Source organism: Cryptomeria japonica, chromosome 3 (assembly GCF_030272615.1).
Source record: "Cryptomeria japonica chromosome 3, Sugi_1.0, whole genome shotgun sequence".
In the NCBI taxonomy this organism is placed as follows: Eukaryota; Viridiplantae; Streptophyta; class Pinopsida; order Cupressales; family Cupressaceae; genus Cryptomeria; species Cryptomeria japonica.
This window is the reverse complement of record NC_081407.1, coordinates 916922547-916940718: the sequence shown is the minus strand read 5'-3', so window position 1 is coordinate 916940718 and position 18172 is coordinate 916922547.

Below are 18172 nucleotides of genomic sequence, written 5' to 3'. Positions count from 1 at the left end.
TTGAAAGATTTGATTTGTTGAAGCCCATTGTTGCTGTTGTGTCTCATCTGAAACTGATACTTTATTGCGGAGAAGATGGAACTTTATAGCGGATTGGCGATGCAAGTGTTGCTTTATTGTGGATTGTGTGCAATTAGATTGAAGAAAACTGGAAGAAACTATACTCCTCAAAACATGTGATGCTCTCAGTTCCACACCCATCACTAGACGTAGGATTTTCCTTAGCCACAAATAGGAGTTGATTTATTATGGATGGAGAAAGGTGAAAAGGGAGGTTATTATGAATGGCTAACCAATCTTAGGTAGATCAATAACAAGCCATGATGGGAATGGGTAAGTTTATTATGAATGAATAGGTCGTGAGTGTGTGCAAAGTGAGAGGATGAAATGGAATCCTAAAGGAGGGAGGAGCAATGTCTCTACGCATGGTGTCGGTGACCCAGTTTTCACCATGGTACTTGCCCAGGGCACCACCAAAGTGGTTTTCACCATTGGACAAAATGTTTTTTTCTGTTACTTTTTTTATTTTTCAATTTTTTTGTGTCACGAGGCGCCTGTTTGCCAGGTTTTCACCAGGTAATGATTTTTTATTTTTTATGATTTTTTTTTTTAATTTTTTTTTGTATTTTGTATTTTTTTGGTTTTTTTGTATTTTTGAATTAGAATACTCTGAAGAGCTATGTGTAAAACTTGTGAAGGTGCATGTTGTTGATAGGATCCTCCAAAGGTTCACCCTCTGTGGTTGAGAGCTGATATGCACTAGATCCATATGCTGTTGTGATGATGTAAGGACCCAGCCAGTTTGGTTCGAACTTGCCCTTCTTCTCTCTGTCTTGTTGATTTTTAGGATTTTCTCTGAGAACTAAGTTGCCTACCTCAAATGTGCGAGGCTAAACCTTATGATTGTAACTGTAACCTTCCTTGACTGAATGATGTGTAGCTCGAGTGACTACCTTCCTTGATAAAGGAATTGAGATAGAATTACTAATGTGTGGACTATGTAGGCCTGTATGCGTGTCACCTAAAGAAGTTTGGGCATCCCTGATAACAAATTTCTTTGAGGAAGCTCCATTAAAGGTCCATGATGTATCACCAGAAGGGAAAGGATGTATGGAACAAGTGGATTGGTTATGAAGGCTTATGATTGTGAAAAGAAATGAAAGTAGGATAGCATGATGGAGACTTAGGATCAACAAGTATTCTTTTTGACTTGAAATTGTAGAACTTTTGCCCCCAGTTATTTTGATATTAGGGGAGATCATCTCTTGTTCTTTTTCTTTCATAGGATTTTTATCCTTGACCTCAAAGTCCAATAGCTTTTGATTTTGATTTGGACTAAAGGACTTTTCTTTATTTTTGACTTTTAGATCTTTCTTTTCAAAGCTTGATTTTTGATCCCCAATGAGTAAGGGCTTTTCTGATTCTTGTTGATCCAAGTCTAGGAGCAGACTATAAATGGAATGAGTGGATGAAATGGTAAAGCTATGTGAGTTCTCAAGAGGGTTGGTGATACACTCAATAGATTCTTTGTTGGAACCACTCTTAGGACTATTGATATCAAGAGTTGCTTGTACCACTAGAGGAGATTTGCATTCAGACTTAGTAGTCACAACACTAGGTGGTTCACACCCAATTCCTTGGAATTGCAAATTGTTTGTCATTTGTTCTTGTCGACTGAATGTCTTAGCAGATAATGGGAGTTGATCAACATGAAAGATATACTCACCACATCCCATGTCTTTAAACTTGAAATTTTCTTTGTGCTCTACTTGTTCTGATGTAGAAGCTTTCAAGGATTTTGGATCCACATATGATGAAGATGGAATAGCCTCTCGATTGACTAGTATTGTTATTTCTGATCGAGGTCGCAAATTGTTGCAATATATGAATGGATTTGGATCAACTTTGATGGTTACTTCAACTCCATTGTGTGGAAACTTGATACATTAATGATATGTAGATGGGACTGCTCTCATCTCCTGAATCCATGGACATCCTAGCAATATATTGTATGTGAGATCCAGGTCTAGGACTTGACAAACCACATCCTTTATAACTAGCCCAACTCTGAGAGGCAAGGTGACTGTGCCTTTGGATGAGCGCTCTTCATCATCATATGCTTTGATGGTAATTTTGTTTGTAGAATTCACAGCTTTATTAGAATATCCCAATTGTTTAATAGGGCTCAATGTACAAATGTTTAGACCTACTCCTCCATCTATCAAGACTCATTTTATTCGATGTTTGTGTAGGAAGGCTTCAATATGTAAAGGTGCATTATGTGGTTGACTCATGGAGGCGTCGTCGGCTTCTATGAATGTAAGGGAGTGTGGAATGGAAAGGTATCCCACCATGGCTTGAAATTGGTCCATGTTCAGATTGGTAGGGACAAAGGTGTCTCTCAAGATTTTGTCAAGAATAGCTTTATGTACGGGGGATATGCGTGAGAACTCAAGGATGGAGATAAGCGCATGTGTCTTCCCTAACTGTTCTACAAGGTCGTATTCAGGCTTGGTTGATGAAGAAGTGGTGTTTTTAGCTGGAGCACCTTGCAAAGTGAATTTACCTCAACAAGTTGTGACATTACATTCAAAGGTAGGTTCGGAAGAAGATCCAATGCCTTTTAGGACAATCTTGGGTCTCTAGGTATAATTCTTAGGGGTTTTGTCCTTGATGATAATAGTAGAGACATAATTATCCATTGAAATGTGATTGATAGTTGAATCATAGTTATAGGATGCTCTGGTATAGTTGGTCTGGTCATCTGTGGCTGCAACTTTTCCCTTGTCATGCTTTGGGAATGGTTCCTTAAACATTTCATGTTCTTGGTTGGATGAGTGTCCTTCAATCTCAATGTCACCTCTATCAATGAGATCTTGTATGATGTTCTTCAGTCAATGGCAATTTCTTATTTTATGACCCTTGCTCTTATGGAATTCGTAATACTCATCATCATTCCACCAATTTGGTTTGACCTTTGGCTCATATAGAGGAAAATCTGGAATTGTGATTACTTTGTTTGCCACTAGCTTCTTGAAAATAGACTCAAGTGGTTCTCCCAATGGGGTGTACTTCCTTCATGATCTAGAAGTTGTTTGAGTATTCACTTGATTGTTTGTAGAGATTGATCCCGAAAAAATGATTTTGGCTCGCACTGTATTGGCATCAACAACACCATCATTGACTGTGTTCTTGTTTTTATTCCAAAATCTTGGCTTATCTTTTCCTTTAAAGTCATTTTTGTTTTCCTTGAATATCTTAATGACTCTTATTCAATTAGGACATTTTCTATCGCTAAGCCTTTTTCAATGACGTCCTTGAAGGTGGACAAACAATCTTTCCTTAGATCATAGCCAATGTCTTTATTAACATTCTGGGTGAACATCTCCACCATTTGTTTTTGTGGAATTTCATAAGAGCATCTGCTGGCTAGATTCCTCCATCTTTGTAAAAATGATGAAAAAGACTCTCCATCCTTTTGCTTGGTGTTGCACAAAGTAGTGATTGATATGTCTATCTCTATGTTGTATGAGAAATGTTGGATAAATGCCTCTGCTAAGTCACCCCATGACTTAATTCTAGGTGGAAGTTGGAAGAACCATTCCATAGCTTGATCACCTAAGCTTTGTGGGAATAATCTCATCAAATATGTCTCTTCTGCTGCTACCTTAATGAAAGCTATGAAAAACTGTCTTATGTGTGCCTTAGGATCCCCTTTTCCTCTGTACTTATCAAACTTAGGTGTCACAAAGTGTGTAGGAAATGGAGGCATTGGAATGCTTTTGTCAAATGGATAAGGACATATGTCTCTCATTTTGTATGTTGGCTTCAGTGTATTTATGTCCTCCATTTTCTTTTGTAAGTCCTTGATTTGTTGCTCCAAATTGTTCTTAGGTGGAGATTGACTTCTTGGACCATACCCCATGGTTGAGGCACCAATTGGAGGAGGAGCATGTTGCATATATGGATGATATTGATCATACACATGTTCATATGGAGGAGGTCTATAATGATGTTGTGTATATGGACCACTTGGTATATAGTCATGTTGAGGCATGAAATATCTATTTTGTCCATGTATACCATACTCTACAGGCATGTCATGAGTTTGTTTTAGTGTGTTGACCCCAAATTTGACATGGGGTTTCCTTGTGTCCAAATTTTGAGCATGCCTTTGAGTATCCAAATGCTTTGGTGGTTGATCCTTAGCATTGGTATGTGATTGAGCATATTTTTCTACATAAGACTTCCATAATGGTCTGCGAAGGTGAGTATCATATGCTTGACCATATGTGTAAGGGACCTCTAGTTTTTGAAACAAAGATGATGGTGATTCAGGTACCATATGTGGTCCTCTATTGCCTCCACTATTAGGCCTCCTTTGATCCATGTTGAGGTGAATTTGTTGCAAAGGTCGATTTTCCATTATTTGAGACATGTCAAAATCATGAGGGATCTTGGCTCCACTTTGTGCCATCACTTGTAAGAAGTATTGTCTATGTCTCCTCATTATTTCCTCAACCAATCGATTGAAATGAGGATTCATAATGGTGTCTTCCACTTCTGCTGAATGTACAAAGAAGTTGTCCATATTGTCATTGTGTGTATCATTGTTGTTTGTAGTGTCCATGTTCTCAACATTTGGAATGTTTCTATAAGCATCCATGTCAGGTAATGTAGTATGATCAGAATTGAAAAAGATATCATTGTCATACTCATAGGAACTCATGTTTGTGGACTCTTGAGCCTCTTTAGTTTCTCTCCTAGATTTTTGGGAATGGGTTTCAACCATGAACTAGGTATTGATCAAGATGTGTGAGACTAGATGAAAAATGGAAAGAGTATGGAAGACCAAGAGTTGGATGGAATATAAATGAATATGAGGTGTACTTGCAATGTCCAAAGTGTAAGACTAAGTATGTATGTAGTAGAGTAGTTGTGGCTTCCAAAGAGAGGATAGTTTCTCTTGATGAGGTAAGTTGACCTTGACTCTAAGTAAGACCAAATGAGACCAAAAGGTGATAGACCTTGATGAGGGACCACTTAGCAAAATGTTGTTGTATGTAATGTGTTGACAAAGTATGATGAGGACAAGCAAGTGACCTTTTGACTCAAGTTTAGACAAATATGAATGTAATGTAATGTGTAAAGCAATGATGGACTTTGTGAGACCTAAAGACCGGTTGAATGCTAGATGAAAACCTGAAGAGATAACCTAGGAAGCTCAATAAGTCTGAAACTAACTGTTCTTGTTTACTGAATTATGAAAGTTTTCAATCCTAAACACAGACATGCCTGTATACTTCACAGACATGCTCAAATGACGCAGACTCTATTCTGTCAGACACAGACGTGATTCTGATATGTTGTAAATGCAAAGTTGCTCAAAAACACAGATGCATTTCTACCCTTCTCAAACACTATCTTGTTAGACACAAATGCATTTCTACAAAATTTGTGCAATTTTTTCCAATCTGTGAAGTTGCTTTGTTGTGACCAAATCTAAATGTTTGACTATTTTTCATGACAAGAGGACACAGTGTTAATGAGGACTCAATGTTTGCAAGTTTTAGACTCAAAAATGACTTAAAGAAAAGTGTGATGTCTGATGTAAAATTGTTTTGCATACACTTGAAGACACAAAAGACACAATGTTTTGCTATTTGGTCTTGAATGTTTGATTGTTCAAAATAAGTCAAGCACAATTCTTATGGCTGGCCAAGACAATAGTTGTTGATCCCACATGGAGTTTCCCCCAAGGCTACGCTATTCAGAGCGGATACTTAGATGCTTGACCCCATTGACTCCACCCTTGGCACTCACTTCTCAGGGCAGCCAAGCATCAGTCCCCATGAAAACTCCTCATGGCAAACTTTGTATCTCTACTAAGAACCATATGTGTGTGGGCCGCCACCAAAGGTCTGATCTCCTGCCCCAACAACTAGAAGGATTTTGGCTTCTAAAACAAAAAGGTGCTAGTAAGGGCATCCGCTCATGTGGCCATACATGTGGCACTTTTAGCTCTATAAATATAGAAGGATCCCAGCCGGTAGGGGTTATGCCCTACAAATGATCAAATAAATTTGATCAAACGGGTTTTATGGAGAGACATAGAGTCGGTATGAACTAATCAGCACACGTTATTCATAGTTTTCACCATGAATACAGTTATTTATAGTGGTTTGGAAGAAGATGGCTTTTCTTTTGCTACCACTTGGGTCGTTCTCTCCTCACTAGTAGTCCTAATGACCACACGGGGAGACAAGCCCTCTAAAGTTAAACAAAAAGAGCCTATTGCTCAAGACACAAAAGACAATGATTCAATTTTAAAGCACCAATTGAAGTGATTGCTAGTCTATGAAAACAAGGCACATAATAAAGATCAAAAACCCTTGCCAAGGTCCTACAACAAAGATTTGTTAGTAGTTTGGATTGTTTGAAATAATCACCCCTTCCTACAAGCACACAAGTTAGGTAAATTTTAAATCCAAAAGACTTTGTGAAATAGGGGCCTTCAAAAAAATGATTTTTCTTTCAAGACAAGCTGCACCAATTTCGTTAGCTAAATCTGAAAATGTTAGCTCAAAATAAACCAAATCTAAAAAAAACCGAATGCCTAAAAACTGAATCAATGAAAAACCCCCAAAATGAAATCAGTGCACATAGATGCAGTTACCATAAACACAAATGTGGCTTCTGTGAAACACAAACATAGCTCTAGAATGCAGACGTGGCTTCTAGATGCAGACGTGCTTGAAAACCCCATAGACGCGACTAGGGAACATAGACGCAATTTCCGGAATCTGCAAAAAAAAAAAAAAAATACTGTCGAGGGTGTGGATGTGATCCTAGATGTCGCAGATGCGGCAAAAAACTAAAAACACAATCCGAAAGTACGCAGACATGAAAATACCAAAATACTGTCGAAAATGTCAGATCTGAAACCTCAAAACACAAAATCTGCAACAAGGATGTTAAATGCAAAAGGGACAAGAGTCCCATCGGGTGTGCCAAAATGTATATGGTGAAAATGGATAACAACAACAATGTTGAAATACTACATGAATTCAACCACAAAACCCTAGCCTAACAAAAACAAAGATCCACCATAACATATGAAGATTACCTAAGACAATGCAAATCAAATGAAATCACAAAGATTATACCATCACATGTCCAATAGGGTTTGAATCTCCATTGATCTTGCTTGATATATTTGCTCTTAGATTTTATGTGCACAAGAGCTCAACAAAGATCGGAATGTGGTTGCAAGTAGGATCGCATATGAAAAGCGTAGTGTAGTCAAGTGAATAAATTGATTAGCCAGCGTTTGATAATGAAGGAAGCATCTCCTTATATAGAAGACACCATAAGAAATGGAGGGATAAGATTGAGAGGTGTAAAAAGAGGCCGACTATGATTAGAGGGTAGGTAAAGAAAATAATAAAATAATGAAAGGGGTAGGTAGTGTATGAATTAAGAGATGAATGACATGTGTCATGGGTAGAAAAGGCTAATGAATTAATTAAATAAATAAAGATTTATTTAATTAATAGAAGAAGTGAGATCAATTAAATAAATAAGATATTTATTTAATTTAGGAAAAAGGATAATTTAAATAAATAAATGTATTTATTTAAATGAGAAATAAGGCTAGAAGAGGATAAATGAATGAATTAAATAAATAAGGATTTATTCAATTAATAGAAGAATTAGGCTTAGATAATTAAATAAATAAAGATATTTATTTAATTAGACAGGACAATTTTAGGTGTCTACAAGTGTAAACCCATTTTTGGGCACCCACAAGTTGAGCATACATATACCATTTATGACAATAAGACTTATGTCTTATTGTCACAAATTATACACCCATATCCAATCAATCAATGAACATGGTGGTAGTCCATTAAAGGAGTTGTTTTGAGTCGAAATAGTGTAGGAGATAACTCTCATTATCCTATCAAGTGCATTTCTCCAACCCATGATAGTAAAGTCTCATACTTCACTATCACAGATCGTAGACCTGTACTTAAACAAGCTAGCAAGGGTTATTATCTACACTATTTTATGTTTCACTAGTGATTTCTAGGTCACTTTGTGCACAAGACTTGTCTAGGCTACTGGTTTTGATGTTTAGTAGGCAACCATTAAGCAAAAATCACCAAAAATGTTACTAGATTTTTACTTTTAGGCTCAATCAGGTAGAGCCACCATGTTGTCAAGCAGATGGTGAATTTTAAAAATTCTTAGATTATATTCATTTATTAAAATACAATAACTTTAAAGATTACAAAGTTCAAGAAAATCATTTCATTTAATGTAAATAAACATAGCATAGAAAGATTTGTGCAATATTTTCTGAAAAATAGTGTAATATCTATTCATTGAATATAAAAATGTACATGTTGTCTCACACAAACCGTGAGACTAGCCTTTACTTATTTGAAACATAAGAAGAACAACAAATACATGAAATAAGTAAATTAAAGGCATAAGAATGTAGAGAGGGTAACCAGTCATTGCCTGTATGACCGATTAGGCGTCTGTAATGGTTGTCTGAACCTGATTGTCCCTATGCATCATGAGTCCTCCCAAGTGCTTGGTTTCCTGCATTAGTAATAACAATGATGTTACATCTTGAAGGATCTAAGCAATTACTGGTTATGCACACTACATTATCATGTGCTTATACATATATCAGTTGATCTCAATGTGCATCAAAAAAGTAAAGACATATGTCATCAAAAAAGTAATGCCCTTTCAGTCATAAAAAAATAGTGAATATAATGACTAGAGTTACTCACAAATGCATAGTACAATCCTTCAAAGGTGGTGATAGGGTTTAACTCACAAATAAGTATTAAAGTGTACCAAATCACAATGTCAGCATGAATGATTATCTACAGTAACACTACAAGAATAAAATAAAAGATAATCAACATTATAAAGTTAATGTAAATACAATGATGAGAGCCAACATTCAGTCTTTTAGAGTCAACAATGAATAGGAAGGTTGCAGCCTTTATTATAGCATTGATAGTTAATGATCAATCCATAATGAACTACCAAATAAAGAGAGTAGCTCCTTTAAATCCAAAGAGCATCCTAAAAAGGCATTATAATAGATATTGTAGTGCAAGATAGCAACAATCCAACGAAGAATGCCACTTGCTATGTTTTGGAGACAAAGAATAGAGAACTCAGTGACCAAGAATAAGATCAATAACCTGGGACAATGCTATGATCAACAATGCATGAAGACCCCATGAATAAGGGCAAAACAATAAATACAATGATTCCAAAGACACATAGAAGAACCTTGACAAAATAACAATGGATATTGATGTCATGCTAAATGGTGACATTTGGTATCAACAAGCATAAGGTTAACATAAGGTTATGCTAGAACAACAAAGATACAAAAAGTCTCAAGGAAGCCTTAATAACAAAGATAGTTAATATGATACATTTTCAGCCACCTCACATTGAGAGCAACCCAAAATCCTTCCAAGTCTTTATATGTCACATTGAGTGTACTCATAAGGAGATAGCGCATTATAGGTGAGACATCATATAGTGAGATTTGATTAAGAGAAATACTATTGTGATAGTAAGATTGAAAATAGAGCAGTCTATGAAGCCATGAACTAGTCAAAAGCAATAGTGATCACAATAGTCAGCATATAACATCAGTCATGAAAATGACAGTATATATGGAAAAAATCCAATGCAAATCATAGTTTATATTTAATATTATTGTCTATAGGGCAGCTCATGGATCAGTATTGAAAGAAGACTGTCCAATGGTGAATATCAGTCCAAGTATTAAAAACATAAAGAAAATTTGCAGTCATAGTCACTATTTTTAGTTTTTTTTTAAAAATGAGCAGGAAGCGAAGGTTACCATCATCATAAGACAATTATCAAATATGAAAACACTGTCATTAAGTTTCTAGAAGGAAAAAATATAGTCACAATGATTCAATCATAACTCAAAAATGATGAAGTAGTTTTTTATGATTTTTCATCGGATTTAGAAAATATCAAAACAAAAAAACCCAATAAATTTGGAAAAAACCCAGTTTGTCATTTTCAAGAAATCTTCACTATAATAGTCCAACAGAGATGTGACAATGATTAGCATGCATTCAAACATAAAGAGCATGTTATAAGTTAGTATAAATGAGATCTCTATTATAATCTCATTCATAGAGATACATTCATATTGCTGCTTGATACCACAACAGTATCACACATCACTCACTAGTATCTTAGTCTTAGACTAACAATAAAGATGCAGAGATACAATCAAAACATAGAGCAATCACATGTCATCAATGATTAACAGAAGTATAGAGAGGTTGTAAAGAAAATGAAGTGCCACAAAAAATATGAAGATATTAAACACCTGTCGTAGTTAAAATGCAAATTACATAAAAAAGAGTAGCACTCCAAACACACAGAGCAATGAGCAAACTATCAAGTTCACCGATAGATCACCTAATTCAGTTCTCATCTATTCCAAATCTCCAATATCTATAGAAAAAAGCTTCACCAAACCCTCAACATGGAGGCAGAAACACAAAGGAAGAATAATATTGAATGTTGAAATTAAAAATGAAATGAAAAATTAGGGTTTGATAGCCCTAATATGTCGAGAAGTTAAGGCATTTTATTTTTTCTTTTCTCTTTTGAAATATTTTCTCTCAAATACCCCATGGGTATTATGGATATAAAGAGTTTATATCATTCTTAGGCTTACAAATAATATTTGTTAAGGTTTTCTCTTAAAAATTAATGAATATTGTTTTTTAGGGATCAAATGATGACAAGTGCGAAGAAGAGTCTGGTCAAGAAATGATGTAATTAGTAAATTGTGCCAAGTGGTTTAGTCAAGAAGAGAGATAAGACTAAATATCATATGTTTTTGCCAAGTGTGAATAAGAGACCAAGTCATAAACAGTTTCTAGTTTGAATTGTTGACTTTTGCCAAGTGTTGAAGATGTGTCAAACTTAGACCAAGGATATAGCGAGAGGTGGAAAAACATTTTGAGGGGATTTAGGAGCAGTTTTAGTAGCAATTGGACTATATTAAGTGCAATTTTGTGACTCATTATGGTTGGCATACTCTTGCATGACTTTTTCACACATTATGAGCTCTTTTTGAGAAAATCTAGTGGCTAGATTTTAGGGCTTTAAGTTGAATTCGACCAAGGGATTAAGACTCCTATTTTCTTGTAACTTCTCAAGTGAAGCATAAGTATACTTCCAATTTCATTTTGAAAAGTTAATTTTGGATATTGATGCAGACTTGAGAGACTTAGTGACTATTTTTATAGTCCTTAGCTCAGCTTGACATACTTTTGTTTTGTAACTCATATTATGATATACAAAGATTACCTTGGAGATCTTTTATGACAACATTATCATCTTCTTATTGTTCACAGAGTTGTGTAATTATATGATTGATCAAATTTGTTAGTGAAATATCTTTGTTTTCCTCTCAAATTTTGTCTCATTATTTTCATACCTTCCCTGTGATAAGTTTAATGTGCAAGTTGTAGGTAGTGTCAAGTGGATATTGTAAGCTCCTAATTCTAAAATTTTCCTCTTCCTGCATAGGAGCAAGCAATTATTTGGACCTTTCTATGAAATATTGATGCATGTGTACGATTGAAATAAATTGTGTGAGTTTCACAAGCTATCTTATGGTGCCCAAGTGTTATAATTTTTTGAGTATCATAAGTTCATTTTAGTTGGTGTATCACCTAGTTACTGTTAATGTTAAATATTAGTTGTAAAGTTTTTATGTTTCAGTTTACCTCTTTCCCTTTTCCTTGAAAAATTAGTAGCTTTAGAGTGATAATAACCAGCTAGGAATCAACCTCATTCGGAGATTTATTCTAGTTATAGGTCACCCACAACCTTGGAGTAATCCCATGTTTCTCAATTTTGTCTAAGTTTTGTTGCAACTTAGATTGGGTGCAAAATTTAGAGATAACAATTTCCTAAGACTTAATGAATGTAATTTTATTTCAAATTGTTTTCTCATTTATTTTGAAAGTTTTAACAATAAAACTTAAACATCCAAATTTGCAAAGATTTAGTTGAAGTTCTTTGTACTTTGAATAGTAAGTTTCTAGACAACAAATTGAACATTGTTGTTCAAAATATTCCAACATATTGTATATCAACTTTTTAACCATTTTATATTTATATATTATGTTCAATTGAATAGAGAGTATAATAAATTATTGAGACATCTATAATCCATGGAGTTTAAACATTTAAGCTTAAAATGCACTATAAAATTCATATTTTTATTTTTTCTAAACGACACCTCTGAATCTCTATAGAAAAATTCTCCCCATAGAACCATAGGCAAAGTGAATAATGAATTAGAAGAGAAAAGGGAAAAAAATAGATTATTGCAGTAGGACAATAACTAATTAAGCCGAGAGGCTTCTTACAGTCACATTATACATATCACCCATCTGTGTACACAAAAACATCTCCTTCAATTTCGATGCTATCTTTCAATCCTACCCTTCAAAATTTAATTTCATTCATCATATAAACTTTAATTTATTCACATCTTCAATCTAGTTAGAAATTTATACCGGCACCATTGGAGGAGAATATTACAATGTCATCCTGCCAACAATGATGCAATTTGCATTTGACTATACACGTGCCTTGTTTAACATGGAAAAAAAGATTGTTATGGCAGACGATTATCATAACTATAGAAGCTTCATCTTTGCATATGCATGATATTGCTTTCAAACTTTTCTACACTTTACATGTAAAACCATCGTATCTACTACTTTGTGCAATAATCAGCATCCCGACATCGTTTTAGGTGAATTGATTACCCTGCTTTCAGTTAAAGTTGTCAATTGACAACTTTCATTGCATTCAATAGAAAAGTTAGTTGTATTCAAAAGAAAAGTTAGAAAAAAACATTGCGTCTTCCTTCATTTATTTGTGTTATGATTTCTTTCTTTTAATAAATCGGAAATGTTTTTGTCAAATTGTTTCCTCCATGGGATTGTATTCTGACATGCAAATTTGGTGCTTCTACAAAAGAGCTTCTTGTTCGTAAACAAACTTTTCAACAAGGAAAATGAGCAATCATCAAAGTAGGTATGTTATTTGTTAATTGTCTGCATTTTCATTGTATATGTTGTTCTGTATACTATTTTTTTTTGCTATTCACTGTGTAGATTTGTCACACAAAAGTAAACCTAACAACTTAATTAGGTATCTAGAACTTTTTGTTTGCACAAACACCCTTTGAATGGATTATCATTTACCTCCAGTGCTTACAATCCATTCATAGGAGAAATCACATATCCAGACACCATTAAAAGTATTTCACATTCTATTGTGGTAGAATAATATCAAGCCACTCCAAATGTACCATCCTACTAACATTGCTCAGAATTAATGAATCATGGACATCCAAAATATTGATAGCAACATTATGGTAATTGGAACATGTACCGAAAAAAAAAAAAGGTTGCCACAATTGTATTGAATCAAAGTAATCTTAGCATATGGCATTTAATTTCTTAGCAAGTTAGGTTGCATTCAGATTCGAACAAGATTATCCATTGTGGCAAACAATTTGGATTTCTTACATGCCAATCACATTTGTCTAAATTTTTAACAATCGTTTCAACAAATCCAGCTTACAAATCTTGTAGTCACTGCATTCCACGAGATGACATTTGTTGACACTTTCAGGCTTTCTATTTGCACTATCAAACTAGACGTTAGTCAGACAATGTATTTATCTTCTTCCCATTTCAATGAATAAGAAATCTTGAAGGGATCACAAGTAGAATGATTTCTAGGTAGAATGATTTCTTTAGATTAAAATAGATTTTGCATGTAGTGAATCCAATTCTTCTCTTATCACTCCATGCAAGGGAAAAAGTATTCATTAGAGAAATGAGAAATATCAACTAGTTGCATTATCAAAATTTGGTGTGCTTTCTTAGTGAGCTTCATTTAATATTTTTTCTTCTATTGAATATCTCATCTAACAAGCCTCATGAATATTAATAGAACATCTCATCTAACAAGCTTCATGGATATTGATTGAATATGTTAGTTGCCAGCTAATGCCATTGTAGATTTCAACAATTACAATCAAATTAATCATCTACAAATATTAGTTTTAAGTGAGGAATAGAATAAAGTAATAATCAAGTTGCATAATTTTTTCAGACTTTACGGGGATGCAAAAGGTTATTTTATATGATTTACAGTTAAAACATATTTATATTTGTTTTAATTTATAAATTTGTGTAATAGTTTTTTATAAAGATATAAATTAGGTTTTGAAGGAGTTTTTAAATTTTAAATAAAATAAAACATAAAATATTTTTTTAGTTGATCTAAAATACAAAATTTATGATAAAAATTAAAACATGAGCATAGACGTATTACTTTGGCCTAAAGGTTATTTAGTTTTTAAAAAAATATTTCATAGAGGTATTTATCAAATTTTGAGAAGAGATTAGAATTTATAGTTCTTGGAAAGGTTTTTAGCCATTAAAATTGTTTTTACATTGACCTAAACATAATTTAGGTTCTTTTTAAAAAGAATTTTAAATTGTTTTTAAAGTTGATTGATTTGTTTTGAGAAGTTTTGAAATAATTGATAGTTTTAATTTGTAGAAAGTTCATTTTCTTATATATCTTAAAATTATTAAATAGTTTATATGGAAAAGAAAAAATATAGAAAATTTATATTTATATTAGAATATATGATAAAACTAATAATTGATTGATTTAAAACAAAATAGAATTTAGTTCAATTTTAAAATTTTAAATGATTTGTATAAAAAACAAAATAAATGCAAAGGTTCTATTTATATCTAAAAAAAATATAGAAAGATTTCATTTATATCTACATTTTAGTTTTAAATGTATAACATCGACTAATACCTACATAGTACATAATATAATTTTAACATTATTTTAAAATTATATATTAATACTATTTATATACATAAGTATTTTAAAAAATATATAAAATTATTATTTGAAAATATTTATAAATTTATTCACAATATGTTCAACCTCATATTAATTTATTTATTTATGTAGATTGTATATGTATTTAATATATCAATGCAAAGTTTAAATTAATACTACCATTAACCTTACCATTAACCCTAACTATAACCTCAATATTAACACTAGCCATAACATTAACCTTAATTAGAAACCTAATTAAACCCTAACCTTTTTAAAAACCTAAGAAATCCTAGCTGAAAAGAGAATATAACTCTAAAATGAAACCAAATTGAACCCTAGCCTTAAACAAAATTCAACACTAAACCAAAATGTAGCCTATTCATTATAGTAAACTAAATTATACCCCAATCCTAAAAATATTTAACTATGTTGAAACTCTACTAAATTGAATCCTAACCCCCCTTAAATAATTAAAGATTTAACTAATTTGAACTCTAATTCTATTAGCAAAACAAATTGAACCCTAATATTAACCAAATGTAATTAGAGCCTAACCTTCAACTTCATTCAACATTTAACCAAATTCAACTTTAAAATCCTAAACTAATCCTTACCCTAACCATCACTATGATCTAGACCTTAATCATAGTCATGATCCTAACCCCTAACCTTAACCCTAATCATAACCATGATGTAGACTTTAATCATAGTCATGATCCTAATTCAACTCTAATCCTAAGCCTTGCTATAATTAAATCATTACCATTCTTCATTCTACTACTTTTGTTTGCCAAAATTTTATTATTATTATATCATTTAATTTTTAGTATGTCATACAAAATGTTTTTTGGATGAAAGATATCAAAATAGATTATGATGGTAACGAAAGTTTGTTTATTTTCAAAGAATTTAGTAGTCAATGTGTTCATGTCCATCAAATAATAGTTTTTTTGTATTTTCCTTAATAATAATCGCATTGATTAAATGTTCACTTTATCTTTTGTTTAATATATATATATATATATATATATATATATATATATATATATATACACATATATATATATATATATATAATTATATATGTATATATATATGTATACATATATGTATATACATATATATATATGTATATATATATATATATATATATATATATATATATATATACTTTTTATAGACTATGGATTCCAACTCTTACGAAGAAGTGTTTGTGAACGAAAATACTAAGGTTGAAAAAAACAATTCACCCCCCAACTTCTGTTGAAGCTGAAAGCAACAAATCTATTCACCCCCCGAGTCCCGCAAAATCTAATGCCTCTAACAATTTCATTGAATCTATAATGGATAGAGCTATCAAGTCTATTGACCAACACATTCATGGGATCATAAATGACTTTGAAGATATTGCCATAGGAGTCTACGATATACAACAATGTGACATCGACCAGATGCGTGAAATCCAAGAAATGATCGATTATTTGCATTTTAAAATAGGAGCTCTTGATCAATTCTTACGCGAACAAGCTCAAGATGAATTTCATTTCAAGGGGGAGCATGTGGCTCAAATCAAAGAAGGATTTTTATTCTTCCTCAATGAATAGAAAATTTATGCAAAGTTGGATAAACTTCCAAGTAAATATGTATAGTTTTTTTAATATAGTTATCATAACTATAGTGTCTTTGGACATGGCCAGTATGTGTAAAGGTAGTGGCAGATTTTAAAATCTGATGTAAAATAATAACAAAGTTTGACATTTTGTTTTTGTAGATTTTGAATGTTTTTGGGAATTAAAACTTACATTGTTGAACATATCTATGGAATACAAATTAATCAAATTACAAAATGACTTCATTACTATATTAAATTGATATATATATTAATAAAGTTACAAGGTCAAATAACATAATAGTATAATAACTTTAACAAAAACCATATTTGGACAATATTGATACAGAAAATAATAAGATAATTTTTTGTCAAATATTCATTAAGAAATAATTAATTTAAAAAAATCAATTCATTGAAAACAAGAATTTATATATATAATAGGTAAAAAACCAATTTCAATAAGTTTGGCATGTCAATATCTATATTATTCATATTATAACATTATCAAGTAGTAAATGTTAAATCATTATTGATAACTTAATATTAATGAATTTATTATAAATGAAATATAAATAATATTAATATTATATAATACATCTTAACTTATAATTAAATTATTAACACAAATAATAGTATTAACGAAATGTTTATAAATGAAATTTTAATTTAATATTGAACTAATAAACAAAATTGTTCAACTTATCAATTCATAAAGAGTTTAATTAATAAAGATATATTATTTTTCAAAATTATAAAATGTATGATAATTAGTTTAATTAACTATTTAAATTTCTTAATAATATTAAATTACTAATTAAATTAATTTTAATAACTTCATCTTATATATTCAAGCTAATATTCATAACATTATAAGTTTTAATATTAATAAGTTTTATAAAATAATGAAATTAAATTTTCCTTTTAACTATAATTAAACCTGAACCCTAACCGTAGCTTTTATACTATTTGAAACATAACCTTGATCCTATATGTAATTAAATTGTATCCATATTTTTACTCTATTCCCAATTCAACCCTAGCCCTGAAACTAATTAATCACTAAACCAAATTAAAGCATGTCCTTTTATCAAATTGTACATTAATATATTAATATATACAATAGATATATATTTTAATATATATATATATATATATATATATATATATATATATATATATATATATATATATATATATATATATATATATATATATATATATATATATATATATATATATATATATATATATATATGCTATTCAACATTCCACTCATCCTAATCATTCTTCATAGCTTTGATTTCCAAGTCTTATAAAACTAAAGCATTACGAATGTGATGAAATTGTCTAATTTGTTATTCTTTAATTTATAGTGCACTTGGGGATGTCAATTGGATAATTTTGTATATATATTTTTATTTCTAAACTTCCTATAAAGATCGATAAAATGCATACATGAAATATGTAGATCTTTTTGTGAAATATTGTATTTATAACTTTTCTTTCACAAATAGAGTGTATTAAGTTTCAAGCTACAATATTGATATTATTTAAATTATAATGGAT